Below are 23,274 nucleotides of genomic sequence, written 5' to 3' on the forward strand. Positions count from 1 at the left end.
TCACTTACCCATCGAGACTAGACTTTGAGTATTGCCCGCAACGTCACTTGTGCACATTAGTGATCATACTTCCCATTGCATACTTACCTTATCATCTTGGTACATATCTTGGTATCATCTTTTGTGTCACAAAGTTGTCATCGCATACACAATTGCTATCTTGGTTCATGAAGTTTTGCATGAGATAAGAGCTCAAAAGATAATGAGCCAAACAAGCTTTTAAGCAACAACCATAGCATCATACTACATTAAGATTGTCATACTTGATCATCTTGGATCATATCATAGAAATACCATACATATAGCATACTTGGGATAGAAGTCATTGCATTTTTGCTTTATAGGTTGTGCACAAGTTTTCGTCTCCGCCTATTGTGCAATCGTGCTAGCGTCTCTCTAGTGTTGTGCAACAAGAGCATTTTCGTGGATTCCACCTTTTGGCTCACTCCTTGTCGCACGACCCCATTTATCTATCTATGTGTCTGTGTGTGTGTGTGTGTGTGTGTGTGTGTTTCCATGTACCATATCTTGCTATTGGTCTACTTGCTGCATTTAAGAATTTGCGAATCTTTTTCAACATTATTGAGTCTCACTAACGATTGCATCAATTTTGTGCCACCATCCTAACCGTCCTCCACTATAAGCTTTTACTTGTGTAAGTGTGAGAGCCGACAAGAATTGGTACCAATTGTGTTATTTCCTTGTTCCACATTTGACTGATCATTGATCCATGTTCAACATCGGTCAAGGTACATTTGCTATAAGTTCTTCACTTTCTCCCACTCACATATTTGCTTGGAATGATGGATAGGCCAAGTACTTGTACCAACCCACTCTTCATCGAGCAAGACGACAACATGTCTTCCTACGTCACAAAGAGCCACCTCTTTGGTGCACAATGAGCTTTGCATCAAGAGCAAAAAGCAATGAGCGACCGCATCGACAACCTCGCCACCGACTTGCGACTCTCCGAGCAACGTACAAGAGACTACTTCAACCACAAGCTCGACGAATAAAAGCAAGATAGCAACGCAATAATGGACGAGATTTGTGCCTTGTTGGTCAATCGCTCTTCTACCTCTTCGTCCTACTTAAGACGGAGCCGCTCGAGTCAACACTCCGACGACACCATCTCCGGCTCAAGTACCCCGACTTCGAACACTCTCCGACGAGCCACGCGTCAAGATTGTCAAGAAAATTGCAATCCACTACATGACAACGACCATCAAGAGCAACTCCGAGCGCAAGAGCATCGACATCGCCAAAATCAAGCTACATTTGTGCAAGCACAAGAACGGCAACGTCTACGCCAACAAGAGGAAGAATGAGCGAGACAACGCCAAGACGAACTAGATGCCGAGGCACAACATTGTCGGGGAAAATATACGGGGGTATGCATTTTCCCCTGACTTGTGCACGGACAAGCCGAGGCCAGGCCAGAGATTGAAAGACCAAGAGATTCGAAGAACCAACATACAGCTCAGAGGGACCAAGATTGATCCAGAGGAGCAAGATATCAGCGAGAGAAGGGCCACCCTTGCCGCATAGGCGAGCCTGGCAAGGGGCGAGGCCACCACCAGAAGCATGCAACCAAGGCCCCCGGCAAGGTCTGCCGGGGCTCGCGGGGGCAAGAACCACCCCACCAACCACTCAAGCATACCCACGTCGTTTATCTGTGCGGTGTCAAGCTGGAAGATGATTAAGTGGCAACCATTTGCCACATGGAAGCCACTTCCTACAGAAGAAACCCACAAGTGACATCTGTCCTGCAACGTGTCAAGAGAACAGGCGCGAAGCTCGAAAGATAGCCCAGCAAGCCTTGTCGGGCAACCAGTGTTGTGACGCTAAGCGGTGCATTTAATGCACCCTGTCAGCCCGCAGAGTTAGGTATGATAACACTATTTGCTATCATATTAGTGGATAATGACTACTTTGCCATTGTGGTGACTCCTTAATCTATAAAAGGAGGCCCATGGCACCCGTAGGAGGGGTTAGAAGGTTAGAAAGTTGACAAACCCATACACGCGTAGTCACAACTACCCATAGGCAACCCCTGCCGGGCAAGTGTACTACTCTTCACCGTCTCCATTCCACCATCAATCCACCAAAGCAGGAGTAGGGTTTTACGCCTCACGGCATCCCGAACCTGGGCAAATTGCTTGTGTGCTCTCTGTCGTGCTGTCGTGCACTAGTTTGCTCTTTGTGCAACACGACGTCCCCCTGCCGAACCAGCAAGGGACCTCCTGGTCCCACAAGTGGTCGTGGTTATCCCGCGACATCTTTGGCGCGCTAGGTAGGGGGATCGCTTGTGCGAACCTGAAGGCGTGTGTAGCATGTCATCTTCATCACCGTCTCCACCTTTGACGGCGCCATCAACTGTGACGCCCGCAGAGGCGCGGAAGCAAAGCAGGGGGCCTCCCCCGTGCTATCCTATCGCTCTCCGAGCTTCACCGTGGCAACGGTTATGGCCAAGACCACCGCTGGCAACGGTAGATTTATCCCGACGGCTAGTATGGCGTTCTCGCCATTCGGGCACCGCCGGAGGAAGGGGCACAAGACGTGCGAGCGTGAGCTCCCTCCTTCCTGTCCCTTGCCCCTCATCAACAGTCGAGATGCTTTAGCTCCAGCGTCGTCGACGTCGACGATTACCACGTGACGCTCAGTCCAGTATTTCCCCCACCGTGGGTAATCCTGAGCAAAACGCTGGTATGAGTCTGTCGATTGATGCCCCGGTAAGCATGCTTCGGCAAGACTGCATGCATTGGCATGATCCAGGCGATGGCAGCCACTGCACTGACTCGAGGGGAGGGAGCAAAAAGGGAAGAGGACCAGAGAAACCCAGCACCGTGCCCTGATGCCCACCAGCTGCAAGAAGTGCATGTCAATTCTTGTCGGGAACAAAGAGACCACCTAATAGCCTTCTACTTCTCCAAGTGTCGCTGACGCGTTGAACACGCGCGGCCCGTCAGAAGAAAAAGAAGCTTAAAACAAAAGCTAATTTCACGTTATCACTTCTGTTGATGCATTTTAGATTTTTGCAGTCATTTATCCCTTAGCTCTAGTGAGTGTTTGTATCGAGAAATCCCTCATGCGATGGAACCTTGGCTAGTTTCTTTGATCGCACTATCGTCCTATCCAGAGCCACGCCCACAGGTCGAGAGGCTGCATTGAGACCTACCTAGGAAAAACCTGTCGAGACACATCCACGCCAAGATGACTGTTAAGGGCCGGACCCTTACAACAATCACGTCAATATGATATCGGTGGGCATCCATAACATGGATAGGGATTGATCATACAAACACGAGCATATAGAGTTTAAAGGGATAAACACGCATTTAAAAGATCTAGCTAGAAGTGTCAGTCTTATAACAAACAATAGAGATGAAATGACTAAACACAAAATATATATCATGTTTCATTATAGGACCGCGTGGAGACGACTGTGGCCTGATACTTGGCCCTACGGCCAGGTGGAATGGCTTAAACGTGAAGAACCCTGTTGGCGCAGGGAGCGGCCTTCCCCTCAGCGGCGACGATGTCAGCACCTGTAGACGGCTTCTTGAAGTCGTCATCAAGATCGAGCTCTGGGTGGCGACAGGCGATGTTGCTCAAGACCATGAAGAGGGCATCGCAAGCGAGCCTCCGCGACTCGGTCGCAAAATGCTTTGCCCTCCCCTCCTCATGCACCTTCAGCTTGTCGACCAACTCGTTGAAGAAGAGCCCCAGCTTGACACTCGGGACCTCCTACTCGCTAGCTGCATAGACTGGGCCGTCCATGCCCATCACCGCAGCCTCGGCGCCAAGGCGGTCTGTGATGTCAACCAGGCTCTTGATCCAGAGGTTGTTCATGTCGACCCGATTCTTCATCATGTCATCTGCATCTTGCTAGAGATGCTTGGCGGTTTCCAAGTCCTTGGACAACAACTGATACCAGGATTCAAGAGATTCCGCTGACTGCTCTAGTGAGTCAATCCTTGCCTTCATGCCAGAAATGTTTGTCGTTGGTGGTCTCAAGGCTTTGGGTCTTGGAGGAGAGCTGCGACTGCACGTCAGCCAGGTGAAGCTCTGCCTACCGTGCTTCCTCTTTGAGTGCCTCCACCTACTTGGCACTCTCGACAAGGTCTTCGTTCAGTTTGGCCACATGCCGGTCGAGGTCAGCCTTGGCAGAAGACGCAGCATCCAAATCCTTAACAAGCTTCTTCTGCTGGGCAGCATGATCAGTGGCAAGGGTATCCAGAGCAACCCTATGCTTGTCCTCCAACTCCTTGGTGCGTTGCTGCACCAAGGCCTCCAAATTTTCATCTTTGGCGCGGAGGGTAGCTTCAAGGTTCTCCTCCCGAAGGGAGATCTCTCGCTCCTTGGCATCCAGAGATACTTTGTGGTCCGCCAGGCGCCCTTCCCGAGCCATGACACCTTCCCTCATCATCTGAAGAGTCTCGTGTTGCCTCATGAGTGCCTTGAACTGCTTTTCATGTCGTTCACGTAGCTATAGGCACTTGTCCTCCAACCTTTGATCCACCTTGCCAGCGGATTCACGTCGTTCCCTTAGCTCCTGCCACTTTTGGCAGTGTTGGGCCTGCATTTCCTTCCGCCTGCCGCCATGGATTCCATGAAGGCCAAATCTTTCGTGATGGTAGCTGAGTTGTCGGCCTCCTCACCCCCAGATGCAACGATGCCAGAAGACGCTGATGCTCTTCGTCGAGCTCTGCGTCCAGGAACGGGCCAGGGGATCCAATATCCGGCGTCGACAACACCATAACCAGGGTGTTTAAGGAGGACGGTGGGGCCTCAGCAGCATTCCTGGAAGAGGGGAGTGGACCCATGGTTCGAAGAGGAATCTTCGCCTCGACAACCACTTCTTCTACTGGGGCGCTCTGCAAAGAATGTTCCATCACCGCCAAGGAGCCTTGAACATCCCCAGCGGCAAGATCCTGACCCTCAGTAGCTGAGAGCCTCGCGGCTTCGTCCGCGGTAGACCCCCCTATGTCAGCCACCACCTCCAGCAAATCTCGTTCTTTGGTTTGGGGGCCTGTACGCGGGAAGGCCGGGAAATAGAAAAGAAACAGAAATCTCAAGCGAATGAAGAAGCCAATGAAAGCAACCAGGGCATAAAAGAAAAGAAGGGTTCAACCAGATACCTGGGGAAGTTTGTCAGGCAGGGGTCTCCGTTTCCACGGCAGCAGTTATTGCCAGGTCACGGGCTTCATCCTCAGCCGGGGTGGGATCGGCGGCCTTCTGCACAGCCTCTACCGTGGAGGGTTCCATGACGATCTCTTTGGTCTAAGCGGTAGAGGAGGCATGCCCCTCGGGGAGGGGCTCGTCCTGCATCGTCTCGCCACCTCCCTGTGTGAGGAGGCGGAAGGGCTGCCTCCATCATCTCTGGTGGGCGGAGCCAAGTCTCCGCTCCCAGGCTGGGGGCTAGGTTGGGGGCTCGGCACAAGGTCTTCTGCGTCGTTCCCTGCCGGAACTAAGCCCTCCGCGCCCTCCAGCGACCCGAGACACCGGAGCCTCTTCCGAGAATGGAGAACGAGGGTCTCCGTGTCCTCCTCCACTTCCCTGTCGACAACGACAAAAACGAGAGGTTAGTCATCCAAAGCTTTCAAATCTGCATAAGGAGATGCCTGCCACAAAGAGAAATCCTCCTTACTTAATGGAGGCGAAGGTGTCCCGATGTTTCGATGAGATGGTGGCTATCGTTTTCCGTGGGAGTCGACCTTGATGATACGACTATGAACGTGCGAAACATCACACCTTATCAATCGCTAAACCAACTTCCGAGGGGTTATTGACCATGCCGAAGCATGACCAACCTGACCACGAGGGTCTGTTTCCTGCGAGCAAATGAAGAACAAGCAAGAAACTGAGATTGCAATCTGGATATTGCGAATATAAGAGGAAAACTTTATCAATGAAGGTGGGGTTCTGTGACGCCTTTGTCTGGTCGTTGGACACAAACGAAGTACGTGAAGTTGCAGCTATGGCAAATTTTTAATCTAAATAAAACACAGTCTAAACGATGCCCTAAGGGCTGTATATATGGAGGAGAGAGGGGGGGATTTCCTGGCCCTTGGAGGAGGGGTTCGAAACCAACCATAACTCTTGTTTCCCCACACATACGGACTCTAAAAACAACCTATAATCAAGTATTTCGAAATTACATGGGCCTAGCCCAAAAATAAGGTGACGTGGCACCTAGAATAGCCTCTGGACGAAATTTATGAAGTGGCATCTTGTATATTTCGTCCAAGGCTTCATGCAATCATTATGGTGGCTTCAAAGTCCTGGAATCATCATTTGTAACTCCGTTCTTGTTCCCCTTGTGCATGCCATCATCTCCATGCTTGGACTTGCTCCAAGGTTCATCTTTCTTGTCCAAGCTAGGCCCTTCATTTGTAAGCAAAACAAATGTATCCAATTTAGGCAGCATCATATTCTCATGAACATTAGAATCATTACCAAGAAACGAAAGTACCTGGTAATTCAATCGGCGTGTGCGAGCTCTAGTAATTGGTCCAGTATGTATAGCAGCAGGGGCTGTGGGTGTGACAATGGTATTGATGTCCTCATCATCCTCCGCTTCTTGAAATGAAGTCATCCTGCTCATCTTCCTCACCCAAATAAGGCTTCAAATCTGCAATGCTAAAAGTGGGACTAACCCCAAAATCTGTAGGCAGCTCAAGTTTATATGCATTATCATTTATTTTCTCTAACACCTTAAAAGGACCATCAGCATGTGGCATTAGCTTTGATTTGCGCAAATTAGGAAATCTATCCTTACGCAAATGTAACCAAACAAGATCTTCAGGTGCAAACACAACATGTTTTCTACCCTTATCTCCAGCAAGTTTATATTTAGCATTCATGCGCTCAATGTTTTCCTTAGTTAACTCATGCATTTTTAGAATCAATTCAACACATTCTTTAGCATCGAAATTAACCTTCTCCGAAGATGGAAGAGGCAACAAATCAATAGGTGCACGAGGTAGGAAACCATACACAATTTCAAAACGGCACATCTTAGTAGTAGAATGCAATGAACGATTATAAGCAAATTCAATATGAGGCAAGCATTCTTCCCACATTTTCTTACTATTCTTCAAAACATCCCTAAGCATAGTAGACAATGTTCTATTGACTACTTCAGTTTGTCCATCAGTTTGGGGGTGACAAGTAGTACTAAAAAGCAGTTTAGTCCCCAACTTAGCCCATAAACATCTCCAAAAGTGGCTAAGAAATTTTGTATCATGATCTGAAACAATAGTATTTGGCACACCATGCAAGCGAATAATTTCACGAAAGAACAAATCAGCAACATTAACATCGTCATCGCTTTTATGACATGGTATAAAGTGTGCCATTTTCGAGAATCTATCCACGACAACAAATATGCTATCCCTCCCCTTCTTTGTTCGAGGTAAACCCAAAACAAAGTCCATAGATATATCCTCCCAAGGAACACTAGGTACAGGCAAAGGCATATATAAACCATAAGGATTGAGTCGTGACTTAGCTTTTTGACATGTAGTGCAGCGAGCAAAAAAACACTCAACATCCCGTCTCATCTTTGGCCAAAATAAATGTGTAGCAAGTACATCCTCTGTCTTCTTCACGCCAAAGTGTCCCATTAATCCTCCTCCATGCACCTCCTGCAACAACAAAAGACGAACGGAGCTAGCTGGAATGCATAGCCTGTTAGCACGGAATACAAATCCATCATCAACGATGAACTTGTTCCACGTTCTTCCTTCTTTACAATTCTGCATTACATCTTTAAAATCAGCATGATGCACATATTGATCTTTGATCGTCTCCAAACCAAATATTTTGAAGTCAAGTTGTGAAAGCATAGTATAGCGATGAGACAATGCATCAGCAATAACATTTTCTTTACCCTTCTTGTGTTTAATGACATAAGGGAAAGTCTCAATGAATTCAACCCATTTAGCATGTCTACGATTCAGTTTATCTTGACTTTTAATATGTTTCAACGATTCATGATCAGAATGTATAAAAAATTCTTTGGGCCATGGATAATGTTACCATGTTTCTAAAGTCCTAACAAGAGCATATAATTCTTCATCATAAGTAGAATAATTCAGACTAGGCCCACTCAATTTTTCAGAAAAGTATGAAACAGGTTTGCCATCTTGTAATAACACACCTCCTAATCCAATTCCACTGGCATCACATTCAAGCTCAAAAGTCTTATTAAAACCAGGAAGTTGGAGTAAAGGAGCATGTGTCAACTTATCTTTCAATACCGTGAAGGCTTCTTCCTGTGCGGTACCCCAAACAAAAGGTACATCCTTCTTTGTAAGCTCATTGAGAGGTGCAGCAATGGTGCTGAAATCTCACACAAAACGCCTATAGAATCCAGCGAGGCCAAGAAAACTTCTCACTTGTGTGACCGTTTTGGGCTGCGGCCAACTCTTAATAGCTCCAATCCTGGCTTTATCAACTTCAATTCCTTGTGGAGTAACAACATAACCAAGAAAAGATACTCGGTCGGTGCAGAAGGTGCACTTCCCAAGGTTACCAAACAAACGTGCATCACGTAGAGCAATAAAAACAGCACGTAAATGTTCCAAATGTTCCTCCAAACATCTGTTATAAATCATTATATCATCAAAATAGACTACCACAAATCGTCCAATGAAAGCATGTAAAACTTCGTTCATTAATCTCATGAAAGTACTAGGTGCATTAGTTAACCCAAAAGGCATGACTAACCACTCACATAATCCAAACTTAGTTTTAAATGTTGTTTTGCATTCATCTCCCAATTTCATACAAATTTGATGGTATCCACTACGCAAATCAACTTTGGAGAATATTGTAGAGCCACTCAATGCACAAGGACTAAGAGATTCGCGTATATAACCTTTGTTGAGCAGCTCATGTACTTGACACATAATCTCCTTCGTCTCCTCTAGATTGGCACGGTATGGCGCATGGTTAGGCAGCGAAGCACCAGGAATTCAGTCAATTTGATGCTCAATCCCTTGAATAGGTGGTAATCTCGGTGGCACGTCTTGTGGAAATACGTCAGCAAACTCCTACAAAATGTTAGTGACAGTAGGAGGCAAAGAGGAAGGTACATCCTCAAAAGAAAATAATGCCTCTTTGCACACAAAAGCATTGCAAATAGATTTGCTGAAATCTAGATCATCAATATCAGATTTGGTTGCAAGTAAACATGCACTTTTCAATTTAATTTCAGAAGCAACAGTAGATGGTTTATTATTAGGCTTCATTTGTTGCTCAAATTCTTTTGCCACAATCTGATTTTCACTCTTATTTTTCTCCTATTTTGCTTTATTAGCTCTATTAATATCATCTTTCAAAATGGAATCAGGAGTCATAGGAAGCAAAGTAATATTTTTGTCCTTATGAACAAGAGTATACTGATTGTTTCTACCATGGTGTACAGAATTTGTATCAAATTGCCATGGTCTACCAAGTAATAAGGAACATGCTTGCATAGGTGCCACATCACAATCAACATAATCAGCATATGTAGAGATACTAAAATGCACACGAACAGTACGTATTACCTTAACCTTGTCGCTGTTGTTGAACCATTGGATGTAGTAAGGATGTGGGTGTGGTCTTGTTGTGAGAGATAGCTTCTCCAACATATCCATGCTAGCCAAGTTGTTGCAGCTCCCTCCATCTATGATGACACGAACAGAACGTTCCTTCACAACTCCCTTTGTATGGAACAAATTATGCTTCTGATTTTTCTCAGCTTGTGTAACCTGCACACTCAAAACACTTTGAGCAACTAAACATTCATACCTGTCAGCATCTTCAGCAGCCATGTATTGCATCTCATGATCAGAATCATCTCCACCGCGTTCTTCACTTGTAATAAGAGCCAAAGCCTCCTCATCATAGTCACTAGCGGACTCATACCCACCATCCTCAATAACAATCATCACACGCTTAGATGGGCATTGTCTCTCATAATGACCTCCACCCTTGCAACAACGACAAATAATATCATGTGTTTGCCCTGTTGATGCCATGGATGAAGAAGAGCTCTGTGCAGGCCTAGAAGGTGTGCTCTTGGCAGATAGTGGTGGTTGTGCCTCCTTTCTTGTATCATGGTTGGCTGTGGTAGCTGACGGAAGGGCCAGTGCAGCAGAACGTGTGGAAGTAGAGGATGCACGCGATGTCCATGATGAAGGTCGACCTGCAGAAAAGTTAGTTCACACCAATGCATGTCGATCCTGCACTTCATGTTCAGCTTTGCAAGCAAGATGGAATAAATGAGTGATATTATTATATTCCTTATACTCTAGAATGGTCTGAATCTCTTTATTTAATCCACCCATAAAACATGCAAGCCTAGCTTCATTATCCTCAATAATACCACATCTAATCATACCGGTTTGTAATTCCTGATAATATTCTTCTACATAATTTTTTCCATGTCTCAAACGCTGCAATTTTTGAAGCAATTCACGTTGATAATATGGTGGAACCCAGCGAGTATGCATAGCATTTTTCAAAGTAACCCAAGTAGCTGGAATAGGATATAATCTACAATGTTCAGACCACCAAATACATGCAAAACTAGTGAAAGCATAAACAGCGGCAGGAACACGTCTCTCCTCGGGATATTGTAAACATGTAAAAACGTTGTTCAGTTTCTAACTCCCAAGTAAGATATATATTAGGAACATATCTACCCTCAAATGGTGGAATATTCAAATTCAGTTTATGAAGATGGTCATGATCTCGTACCTCAGGTGGTGCAGCCCTACCGTTGCGATGATATGCATGAGGACGACCTGGTGGTGGTGGTGCTGGTGGTTGCACGTAGTTTTGATTTTGATCAACCTCATCCTCGTAATGGTCCTCCACCTCTGTAGTAGAAGCAGGCGCTACATAAGCATCAATAGTAGGTACAGTGGCACCAGAAGTTTGACCAGGCTCAAGGGGAACACGTTGTGCTCGTCCCACTTGATTTGGAAGGCGATGTTGTTGTTGATGTTGTAAAGGTGCGACAGGTGCAGCGGGTGGTGGTTGTGGAAGACGCGCGAGCAATTCATTACACTTGTTATCGAGCTTTGTTTTGAACGCCTTCTCAATGCCATCTATCTTCTCCATGGCCTCTCCAAATCTGTTTAGCACATCTTCCACCTGTCCACTCATCATTTGCTGAAACTTATCATGTAACTCTTTGTTCGTCATGTTCTCCCAGTTAATCTCATCGGCTTGTGATCCTGCCATGGTTAGCAGCAATAGAAACACACAAGAATATGATCCTACAGACTACCAGGAAGTGGTGGTGGTGTGTTACAAATCCGTCAAGGCGAATCTCAAAAACTTACCAGTTCTTACCAAGCAGCAAGTGGTGATTGGCAACCGTTGTAGTCAAAACTCTCAAAATCTTGGATAGAGCAATTGCCAGGGAGAGTCAAACACACGATGTAGATTTATGTGGAGTTGGGTAGGCTTATAATATGGTAGCAAAAAGGGTCAGCAATAATCAATTCAGAGATGCAAAGTTGAATAAACGCTCAATGATGGTACTGTGCTGGTCCTAGGCTAGACCGTACTAGAGACGCGAGCCTAGAACACGAACAAAATCATGGCGCGGCACATAAACAAGGGAGGAGCACTCTCTGGAATTTTTTTTCACTTTTTTTGTACTTCTTTTTCCTCTCTTTTTTGCTCCACAACAATTTTTTCAAAAAAGTCTACAAATGGTCTAAAAACTGCCTAGCCAGAATTTTCCAGACTTATTTTTTTACTGGAACTATTTTTCTACTGCGGGTAGCACGGAATTTCAGGAGTCCTACTCTGGCACGACTCGGGGTATCGCATGATCTGGAAATCGACAACAGAGTAGTAAATACTGGACTCGGACTAGAACTAGTGACGGAGATGAATCTGGTGGAACTCGGACTGGTGGTTGTATATGGCGATGGTATATCTAGAATCGGATTGGTGGTTGTATATGGCGATGGTATATGTGGACTCGGATTGGTGGTTGTATATGGCGATGGTATATGTGGACTCGAATTGGTTCTTGTATATGAAGGAAATATGCCCTAGAGGCAATAATAAAGTTGTTATTTATATTTCCTTATATCATGATAAATGTTTATTATTCATGCTAGAATTGTATTAACCGGAAACTTAGTACATGTGTGATTACATAGACAAACAGAGTGTCCCTAGTATGCCTATACTAGACTAGCTTGTTAATCAAAGATGGTTGAGTATCCTAGCCATAGCCATGTGTTGCCATTTGATGAAGAGGATCACATCATTAGAGAATGATGTGATGGACAAGACCCATCCGTTAGCTTAGCACTATGATCATTTAATTTATTGCCATTGCTTTCTTCATGACTTATACATGTTCCTATGACGATGAGATTATGCAACTCCCGAATACAGGAGGAACAACTTTTGTGCTATCAAACGTCACAACATAACTGGGTGATTATGAAGATGCTCTACTGGTGTCTCCAATGGTGTTTGTTGAGTTGGCATAGATCGAGATTAGGATTTGTCACTCTGATTGTCGGAGAGGTATCTCTAGGCCCTCTCGGTAATGCACATCACTATAAGCCTTGCAAGCAATGTGACTAATGAGTTAGTTGCGGGATGATGCATTACGGAACGAGTAAAGAGACTTGCCAGTAATGAGATTGAACTAGGTATTGAGACACCGACGATCGAATCTCGGGCAAGTAACATATCGATGCCAAAGGGAACAACGTATGTTGTTATGCGGTTTGACCGATAAAGATCTTCGTAGAATATGTAGGAACCAATATGAGCATCCAGGTTCCGCTATTGGTTATTGACCAGTAGTGAGTCTCGGTCATGTCTACATAGTTCTCGAACCCGTAGAGTCCGCACGCTTAACGTTCGATGATGATCGGTATTATGAGTTTATGTGTTTTGATGTACCGAAGGTAGTTCGGAGTCCCGGATGTGATCACGGACATGACGAGGAGTCTCGAAATGGTCGAGACATAAAGATCGATATATTGGAAGGCTATGTTTGGACATCGTAATGGTTCCAGATGAGTTTGGGCATTTACCGGAGTAGCGGGAGGTTACCGGAACCCCTCGGGGGCTTAATGGGCCTACATGGGGTTTAGTGGAAGAGAGAGGAGAAGGACAAGAGGAGGGGCCCCCCCCCAAGCCCAATCCGAATTGGGAAGCCCCCCCTTTCCTTGCTCCCCTCTCTCCCTTCCTTCCCCCTCCTAGTAGGACTAGGAAAGGGGGGAACCTACTCCTAGTATGAGTAGGATTCCCCCTTTCGGGGCGCGCCCAAGGTGGCCGGCCGGCCCCTTCCTCCACCCCTTTATATATGGGGGAGGGGGCACCCCATAGACACACAAGTTGATTGTTTAGACGTGTACGGTGCCCCCTCCATACAATTCCACCTCGGTCATATCGTTGTAGTGCTTAGGCGAAGCCCTGCGTCGGTAACTTCATCATCACCGTCATCATGCCGTCGTGCTGACGAAACTCTCCCTTGGCCTCAACTGGATCAAGAGTACGAGGGACGTCACGGAGCTAAACGTGTGCACATCACGGAGGTGACGTGCGTTCGGTACTTGATCGGTTGGATCGAGAAGATGTTCGACTATTGATAACCCACAAGTATAGGGGATCGCAACAGTTTTCGAGGGTAGATTATTCAACCCGAATTTATTGATTCGACACAAGGGGAGACAAAGAATATTCTCAAGTATTAGCAGCTGAGTTGTCAATTCAACCACACCTGGAAACTTAATATCTGTAGCAAAGTATTTAGTAGCAAAGTAATATGATAGTAGTGGTAATGGTAGAAAAAGTAGTGTTTTTGGTATTTTGTAATGATGATAGCAATAGCAACGGAAAAGTAAATAAGCGAAGAAGAATATATGGAAAGATGGTAGGCAATGGATCGGTGATGGAGAATTATGCCAGATGCGGTTCATCATGTAACAGTCATAACCTAGGGTGACACAGAACTAGCTCTAGTTCATCAATGTAATGTAGGCATGTATTCCGAATATAGTCATACGTGCTTATGGAAAAGAACTTGCATGACATCTTTTGTCCTACCCTCCCGTGGCAGCGGGGTCCTAGCGGAAACTAAGGGATATTAAGGCCTCCTTTTAATAGAGTACCGGAACAAAGCACTAGCACATAGTGAATACATGAACTCCTCAAACTATGGTCATCACCGGTAAGTATCCTGATTATTGTCACTTCGGGGTTAACGGATCATAACACATAATAGGTGACTATAGACTTGCAAGATAGGATCAAGAACTCTCATATATTGATGAAAACATAATAGGTTCAGATCTGAAATCATGGCACTCGGGCCATAGTGATAAGCATTAAGCATAGCAAAGTCATAGCAACATCAATCTCAGAACATAGTGGATACTAGGGATCAAACCCTAACAAAACTAACTCGATTACATGATAGATCTCATCTAACCCATCACCGTCCAGCAAGCCTACGATGGAATTACTCACGCACGGCGGTGAGCATCCTGAAATTGGCGATGGAGGATGGTTGATGATGACGATGGCGACGGATTCCCCTCTCCGGAGCCCCGAACGGACTCCATACCAGCCCTCCCGAGAGGTTTTAGGGCTTGGCGGCGGCTCCGTTTTGTAAAACGTGATGAATCCTTCTCTCAGTCTTGATAACCCACAAGTATAGGGGATCACAACAATTTTCGAGGGTAGAGTATTCAACCCAAATTTATTGATTCGACACAAGGGGAGCCAAAGAATATTCTCAAGTATTAGCAGCTGAGTTGTCAATTCAACCACACCTGGAAACTTAATATCTGCAGCAAAGTATTTAGTGGCAAAGTAATATGATAGTAGTGGTAATGGTAGCAAAAGTAGTGTTTTTGATATTTTGTAATGATGATAGCAATAGCAACGGAAAAGTAAATAAGCGAAGAACAATATGTGGAAAGCTCGTAGGCAATGGATCGGTGATGGAGAATTATGCCAGATGCGGTTCATCATGTAACAGTCATAACCTAGGGTGACACAAAACTAGCTCCAGTTCATCAATGTAATGTAGGCATGTATTCCGAATATAGTCATGCGTGCTTATGGAAAAGAACTTGCATGACATCTTTTGTCCTACCCTCCCGTGGCAGCGGGGTCCTAGCGGAAACTAAGGGATATTAAGGCCTCCTTTTAATAGAGTATCGAAACAAAGCATTTGCACATAGTGAATACATGAAATCCTCAAACTATGGCCATCACCGGTAAGTATCCCGATTATTGACACTTCGGGGGTTAACGGATCATAACACATAATAGGTGACTATAGAGTTGCAAGATAGGATCAAGAACTCTCATATATTGATGAAAACATAATAGGTTCAGATCTGAAATCATGGCACTCGGTCCCTAGTGACAAGAATTAAGCATACCAAAGTCATAGCAACATCAATCTCGGAACATAGTGGATACTAGGGATCAAACCCTAACAAAACTAACTCGATTACATGATAGATCTCATCCAACCCATTACCGTCCAGCAAGCCTACGATGGAATTACTCACGCACGGCGGTGAGCATCATGAAATTAGCGATGGAGGATGGTTGATGATGACGATGGCGATGGATTCCCCTCTCCGGAGCCCCGAACGGACTCCAGATCAGCCCTCCCGAGAGGTTTTAGGGCTTGGCGGCGGCTCCGTATCATAAAACGCGATGAATTCTTCTCTCTGATTTTTTTCTCCCCGAAAGCAAATATATAGAGTTGGAGTTGAGGTCAGAGGAGCTCTAGGGGGCCCACGAGGTAGGGGGCGCGCCCCCCACCCTCGTGGACAGGTGGTGGGCCCCTTGGTCTTCATCTTTTGCAAGGATTTTTTATTATTTCTGAATAGATGTTCCGTGAAGTTTTAGGTCATTCCGAGAACTTTTGTTTCTACACATAAATAACACCATGGCAATTCTGCTGAAAACAGCGTCAGTCTGGTTTAGTTCCATTCAAATCATGCAAGTTAGAGTCCAAAACAAGGGCAAAAGTGTTTGGAAAAGTAGATACGACGGAGACGTATCAACTACATCAACCGTGTTTCATAACGCTTCCTCTTTCGGTCTATGAGGGTACATAGACATACTTCCCCCCTCTCGTTGTTATGCATCTCCTAGATAGATCTTGTGTGATCATAGAAAAAAAATTGAAATACTGCGTTCCCCAACAGTATATGGCATCGGCGATGTATGTGGGGTGGTGGTATATGGAAATGATGATGACGATGGTGTGGCGGCAGCGTGACAACCTGCGAACAGAACTCGAAACTCTAAGGGACTAGATGCTAAGACCAGCAACTCGACACGGTGATGCAACCGCAAATTCAACAAAGCGGAACTCTAAAAAGACTATGCAAAGGCTCAGATTGTTTCGGATATCATGAACTAACCCTATTTTGTTGGCTTTTCGTGGACTATAGGTATGAAGAACAGACTCGACCTAAACTACGAAAAACTGTAAAAATCTCACCGAGCAACCTGGAAATATGATACCACTTGATAGAGGCGAAGGTGTCCCGATGTTTCGATGAGATGGTGGCTATCGTTTTCCGTGGGAGTCGAACTTGACGATTGTAACATCCCAAAATTCTAAATTTTGGAATGTTATATTAAATAAATAATTGTGATTGTTTATTTGATTTTTGTGTGAATGATTGTGTGAAACTGAGTGGAAATTGAAACTTTTTGAAAGTTGAATGAGAGGGAATAAAAGGACTTTCCCAAAACTTTCATCTTGCATGTTGATCTTCCTGAATTCAAATTCATTCCATCACAAAACCCTAGAGTGAAGATGATATGACTTCTTCCATTTAAAGAAATGAAAAGGGGTTTGAAAATGATTTGAATTCCTTTTTGAAATATTTCAAATTTAGAAACTTTAAGCAACTCAATGAGTTCATAAAATGACTTTGTCATATTTGAAGAAAGAGAGTTGGAAGTTTCAAAGGAATAATTTGAAGTCACTTTGAAGTTGTTTGAAATTCCAAATTCAAATCCAATTGGGAGTTATTTGAGTTCCTATTCAAATTATTTTTCTCCTAAAAATAAATAAATGGAAATAAGGGTAAAATGATTCCCTTCAATGGAAAATTAGGAGAAAATAAATTTGAAATCATTTTGGTATTTTAAAAAAATTTATTGATTTTAAATGCAATAGTAGCACTGTTTGACTTTTATGATTTTTTATGGAATTTAGTTGAACTTGAAAAATAGTTCATCTTATTGCTGCTATTTTTCTGAGCATTTTGGTATATAATATGCTTATGTAGATTTTTCTTATTAACTTTCTCTCTGTTGCAGTTCTTCTTTCTGTAAACAAAACAAAACAAAAACACACACGCGCGCCCGCCAGCCGGCCCATGGCCTTCGGCCCAAGAGCCAGCCAGCGCACCGAGCTGGCCCAGCAGCGCCCGAGGCCACCGGAGGCCTTACGCCTCGCTCGCCCGCGCTCCTCTTCGCTCGGTCGCCCCGCCCACACCCGCTGACTGATGGGCCCCGCGCCCATCGTCCCCAACCTCCCGCTCGCTCCGCTCGGGATAGAGAATGCGCTCGTGCTCCCGCAACCACCGGCGCCATTGCCCACGGGATAAGCCTTATCCCTCGCTCCACGAGCTCCTGACCGCGCCTATAAAACCCCTAAGACCCCCTCTCTCCGTTCTGCCAATTCGCTCGCCCCCTCGCTCATTACAGCCACCGCCTTCGTCGGTTGGATCTCGCCGGAGCCGAAGGACCTCGGCGTCGTTTTTGTCGCCCGTAGACCACCCCCGCCTCAACTCTCTCTGTCAATCTCATTCTCTCGATCTACCGCACCTCGTTGACATCTTGCTTTGCCCCTAGGTTCGCCGGAGACGCCGCCCCGACGACCTGCGTCCTCGCGAGAGCACCAGAGCTCCGCCGCCTCCCTCCGCCCCGTCCGGTGCACGCCGACGCCCGCCGTCACCACCATCCGGTCGCCTGCGCCATGCCACACCCCTCCATCCACTTCGCCGTCGCCGGAACCCGCCGGAGGCTGCCGCCCCGTCACCGCTCGACACTAGCGCCGCCGTCTTCCATTCGTCGTCGTCGCTCGCTGTGAGCCACCTACTTTCTTCCCCTCGTTCTGTTAGTTTTTAAAATTAAACAACGGTTAATCTTGGTTTTATTAAACCGTGTGGTTTTAGTGAAAAACCGGTCTCCGGTTTCTTTTTATTTAACCGCGGTAGTTGTTTTTATTATTTAGTGGTCGTTCACCGTATAGCTGCCGCAGTGAACACTCTCTGGCCTCTCACAGTGCGCCACGTGGCCAGGGACTTGTTTGTGATAGTTTTCTTCACTATTTAGTCCCTGTAATTAGCAGATTAGTCCCTAAACTTAAAATAGCCATAACTTTCTAACCGTAACTCCAAATTCGACGAAACCAGCGGCAAAATGTTCGTCTTGAATAGCTTTATCCGAAAACCAAGTTTGAAAACTTTTGGCCAAATTCAAATTTGAACTTTATTCAGATTTGAATTCAAACTTCAATTGGCCATATCTCCTAAACCATAGCTCCGATTGATGTGATTCTTTTTGCACCGTGTCACCATTGCCAAACACTATCACTTGGACCTATCTCACGATATTTTTTTCACACATTAGGATCAGTCCATAGTAGTTTTACTCGTATGCCTAGTATGCACTGTGGTCCACGTCACAATTTTTGGCTCTCATGCCCTATGTTGTTTTGCACTTAGTATTTTCTTTTGATAGTTAAGTGTGTTGTGTGTTCATTTGGATTTTCCGAGTCTTTTCATGCTGCATGTTATTTGGTTCTCCGAAATGATTGCTTATGTGGATGCAATGTTTGACTCTATAGATTTTCATCGGAGAGTGACGAATAGTTCTATTAAGTAAATTTCTTAGAGCGATCTAATCTTCATCAACTATTACCAGGCAAGTTAACATTTGACCATTCTTCCATTTACCTATGTTTTTATTATGCACTTAGTCCTTTGAGGTAGGATTGCATGGTAGGATTTATTGTTGCCAGATGGCTATGCCGTTACCTAGTAGTTCATTGAGGTAGGTTTGAACCGTATACCTTTGTCACCACCGCGTAAGTTTAATTTTGCCTCGCCAAGGTAGACGTGGATTGGGAAGTGTTCATTGTGAGAGATGAGTGACAAAGTACTAAGTAGAACCAAGATAACTTAATGAACTACCTGGGCGGAGGTTTGGTTTGAATGGTGGCGAAGTAAAGTGGGAGCATGCATGGGAAATCCATGGTGGTGCACCACGAGTGGTCCGTCCGCCCAGGCTCAAAGAGATCAATCGTATTCTCATGTCTAGAAGCTTACGTGTGCAGCCACAAGCCAATATGGCCTCTGGCTTAGTTGAGTAGTTAGTGTGACCCCTTCCGGGATGGGCTAGCAGATGTAGAATGATGTAGGTGTACCGGCCTATCCGTGGGTTAAGGGGGAACATTTTCGAAAGACTATGTCTCGGTCATCCTGTTCTCAAACGCCAGGCAGTGCGAGAACTTCAAGGGAGGCGATCGAGTCTTGTGGGGAAAAGTGCGCAAACCTTTGTAGAGTGTTAAAACCTAATCGATTAGTCGTGTCCCGGTTACGGACAACTTGAGCATCTAGTAGTGGAAATGCTAGGAGATCTCATCACTCTTAATTAAACAGTTGGGTTTTAAATGAAACTTTGGGAATGGATTGAGTTGGGTTTGCCAACTCATCCTATGCTATAGAGGAGTGGTAGAATAATATCTTTTATTCTAGGGAAAAACTAGCTTTATGCAAAAACTAAACTTAGAGCTTTCCACCAGCCAGATTACATGTACAAATAGGTTCATTATTCTTATGATGTGACTTGCCAGTACATTCAATGTACTGACCTACAGGGTTGCAATGTCTTATGTTGCAGGGACTTTTCTATGACGAGTAAGAGTTACGTTGTAGGGTTACGGTCTACACTCAACTTGCCGTTGGCGTTGATGGGCTCCACACCCTTGTGTTTGTTTCCGCTAAGACTTATGAGGTATATATCAATTTTACGTTATTTATACATGTGATTGCACTTTGATATATATATTGATGTACTATGTGTGCCAGCATACCGATCCAGGGATGGCACGGATACACAAAGGCTTGACTGTTTGAGGTCGGGTCGCTACAGAGATGGTATCAGATCACATGTTGACTGTAGGACGTGATCCTTGAAACTGGAAAGCCCTTAGCAAAGGATTTCTCTTAAACTTTATTTTTCAAAAAGGTCCTTTACCTCTCTTCTTTTCCGGGCTTTATCAAATCTTTCCTTTTACCTCAAATAGTTAGACAATATCCCGCTCCCTTTGGACCACACGGAGGATGAACTCAAGCCACTCCGAGAACGACAAGATATCATACTTCACCATACACTGGAAGAATTGAAGCTACAACAGTCGAAGCCTTTGAGGAATCGAAGAATTTGAAGACACCGATAAATTCCAAGATTTATATGACCTTTAGAAGACCAAATCCCTGTTGTATACTCGCGTTAGATGCGTTGTTTGTGAGCTGTCATTGTTTGATGTTTTTCCTAACAGCCTCAAATAAAACTTATTTTCAAAACTATATTGTGTGTATTGTGTGTATATCTCTATCCCTCTCTCGTATCTCATCCCAAAACCCTTGGACCAATAGATGATGAATGAAGATGGACTTGTATTCTCTAAACCGATCACTCAGTTGGAGGCAGAGCTATGGATTCAAAACATGGAGAATCAATTCAGGAGCAATTTGGTTGCAAGGAAGTATGAGGTTCAATACGCTCTTCAGTACTTTACAAAAAGTGCTGAAACCTACTGGAAAATGCATCAGGCCATACAAGGATGTAACGGAACAAAAACTTGGGAGCAATTCAAGACGACTCTATGGAGATCTCGTCTTATTCAGAAGCCCTATGGCAATAAAATGAGGAGACCTTGTGCATGCAAGATTTGCGGTGAGATAGGACATACCCATGAGGAACACAAGGATGGATGCCCTCATTGTGAAGAGAATCACCGAGCTGGAGAATGCCCAACTAGGCAGGTTACTTGTTTCTTGTGTGAAGGAACTACGCACTACCCTGCCCAGTGTCATATTTATCCCAAGGTACAAGAAATTACCAAGCAGCAGAAGGAAGCAGTGAAAGAAGCCCTCAGGGAAAGTTTAAGGAAACCGGTGATGAAAGAAGATGTTGACGACCCTGATGGAGAAAGCCTAAACCGATTTTACTCCAATGCTTGCTATTCATGTGGAGAAGAAGGACATTTTTCACAATATTGCATGAAGGAAAACCAAGAGTATCTGGGAGACTTCCCGATAGAAGAAGTGGAGTTTGATCCACATGAGATAGAAGAATTGATCGGAACGAAGAAGTTCAGGAAGAGAAAGAGCATGTATCCCCACAACAACCCGATTTTTGCTGAAAAGGACCTGAGTCAAATCACTTGTTACAGGTGCAAGGATTTAGGTCATTACGCTAGCCAATGACCAGCAAGGAAGCCAAGAACCCAGGGAGCCAACAAGTCTTTTCTGAAGGGCCCGAAAACGATCATGACCCTGACCAGTGATCAGGATTACCCGAAGATCTTGAAGGACATGATGAAGCATATTCAACTTGAAGGAGACGCAGTTTACAAGGGTTATCCTTTCATGGAGAAGGGACTTGAACTCTGGTATGTGGAGGTACACCTCCACCGTGTGAAGGGAGTTTGCCCAAAGACTATGGGGCAATACTTTTTCATTTCTCGAGTACCACGAGCAACATTCTTCGACTCTGTTGGCGAAGCTGCTATGGAAGCCATACGTCAGATTGGAGAAATACTAGAAGCAAGACTCCATCACACTCAGGAATACCTAAGGGAGGTCCATGCAGAGATGATGGAGATGAAGCTCATGGCCACCATGATGAAGCAAAAGGTCGATGATTTCAAGGATCACATCGCACAATTCCGGTGGGACTAAAACATTTTCAAGAAGGGCAAATGAATAAAGATGGAAGTAATGCTTGACCATACGAAACTATGTGGATGGCAACTTTTGTAATAGAGTACTTTTGAAATTTGAGTTTTGAGTAGTGGTTAAGGATGTAATAAGGGATTTGATATGAAGAGAATATGAATTATGGATGAACCAGTGCATTTTTTGGCGATACTTGTCTGTGTGAACAATTGACCGATGGAAAGGAAAATGTTGTTCCATATAAAGTTGGAGTTTGGACAAATGAGTTGGAGTTTTGTTTTAGTTATGATGGTTACCCCAAGAGTATGAAGTAATGAAGTACTATTGGATTTAAAGGAGATGTAATGTTGGAATATGGAGCAATAGTAACTCCAAGGATGAGTTAAAGATATACAAGTGTTGAAGTGGGCCATAACCCATAGGATCCAGGATTTTATAAGGAAACAAGCACAATCTTGTTGAAGAAAATACTTCTGAAAGAAGCTATGATTTCATCATCATACGTTTCATAGGAAGTTACGTAAAACCTGAGAGTTGTGAAGCAGCGATAGAGATTTTGTTTGGCTTGCAGAACGAATGGATTTATCCGAACCCAGATCATGGAGAAGAGAAGTTATGCAATCCTTGTGAGGATGCCCAAGTGTTAGAATACGTGATTCACTATCTGCATATGTGGTAATGATTCAAGTACGGGATGGATTGGCCCCCATACCGAAGACTTTTATCATGAGCTATCATATGTTGATAGAAAATCAGAGAGACTTGAAATCCTTTGAAGTGTGTCGGCGCGATAAGCCATACAACCATAGAATGGTAGGACGATGGAACCCTTTACAAGCAATCATTGCCAATCGTAGGTTCTACGGTGAGATTCAACCCAGACCCATTTCCTGCAGGAGGAACCAGAATTTGTTGATGTTGGGGAACGTTGCAGAAAACAAAAAATTTCCTACGGTTTCACCAAGATCCATCTATGAGTTCATCTAAGAATGAGTGATCGGATGCATCTACATACCTTTGTAGATCGCGAGCGGAAGCGTTCAAAGAACGGGGATGAGGGAGTCGTACTCGACATGATCCAAATCACCGGAGATCCTAGCGCCGAACGGACGGCACCTCCACATTCAACACACGTACGGTCAGCATGACGTCTCCTTCTTCTTGATCCAGCAAGGGGCAAGGAGAGGTTGAGGAAGATGGCTCCAGCAGCAGCACGATGGTGTGGTGGTGATGGAGCTGCAGTACTCCGGCAGGGCTTCGCCAAGCTCTATGGAGGAGGAGG

This window comes from Triticum aestivum, chromosome 3A, assembly GCF_018294505.1.
Source record: "Triticum aestivum cultivar Chinese Spring chromosome 3A, IWGSC CS RefSeq v2.1, whole genome shotgun sequence".
NCBI classification, from domain to species: Eukaryota; Viridiplantae; Streptophyta; class Magnoliopsida; order Poales; family Poaceae; genus Triticum; species Triticum aestivum.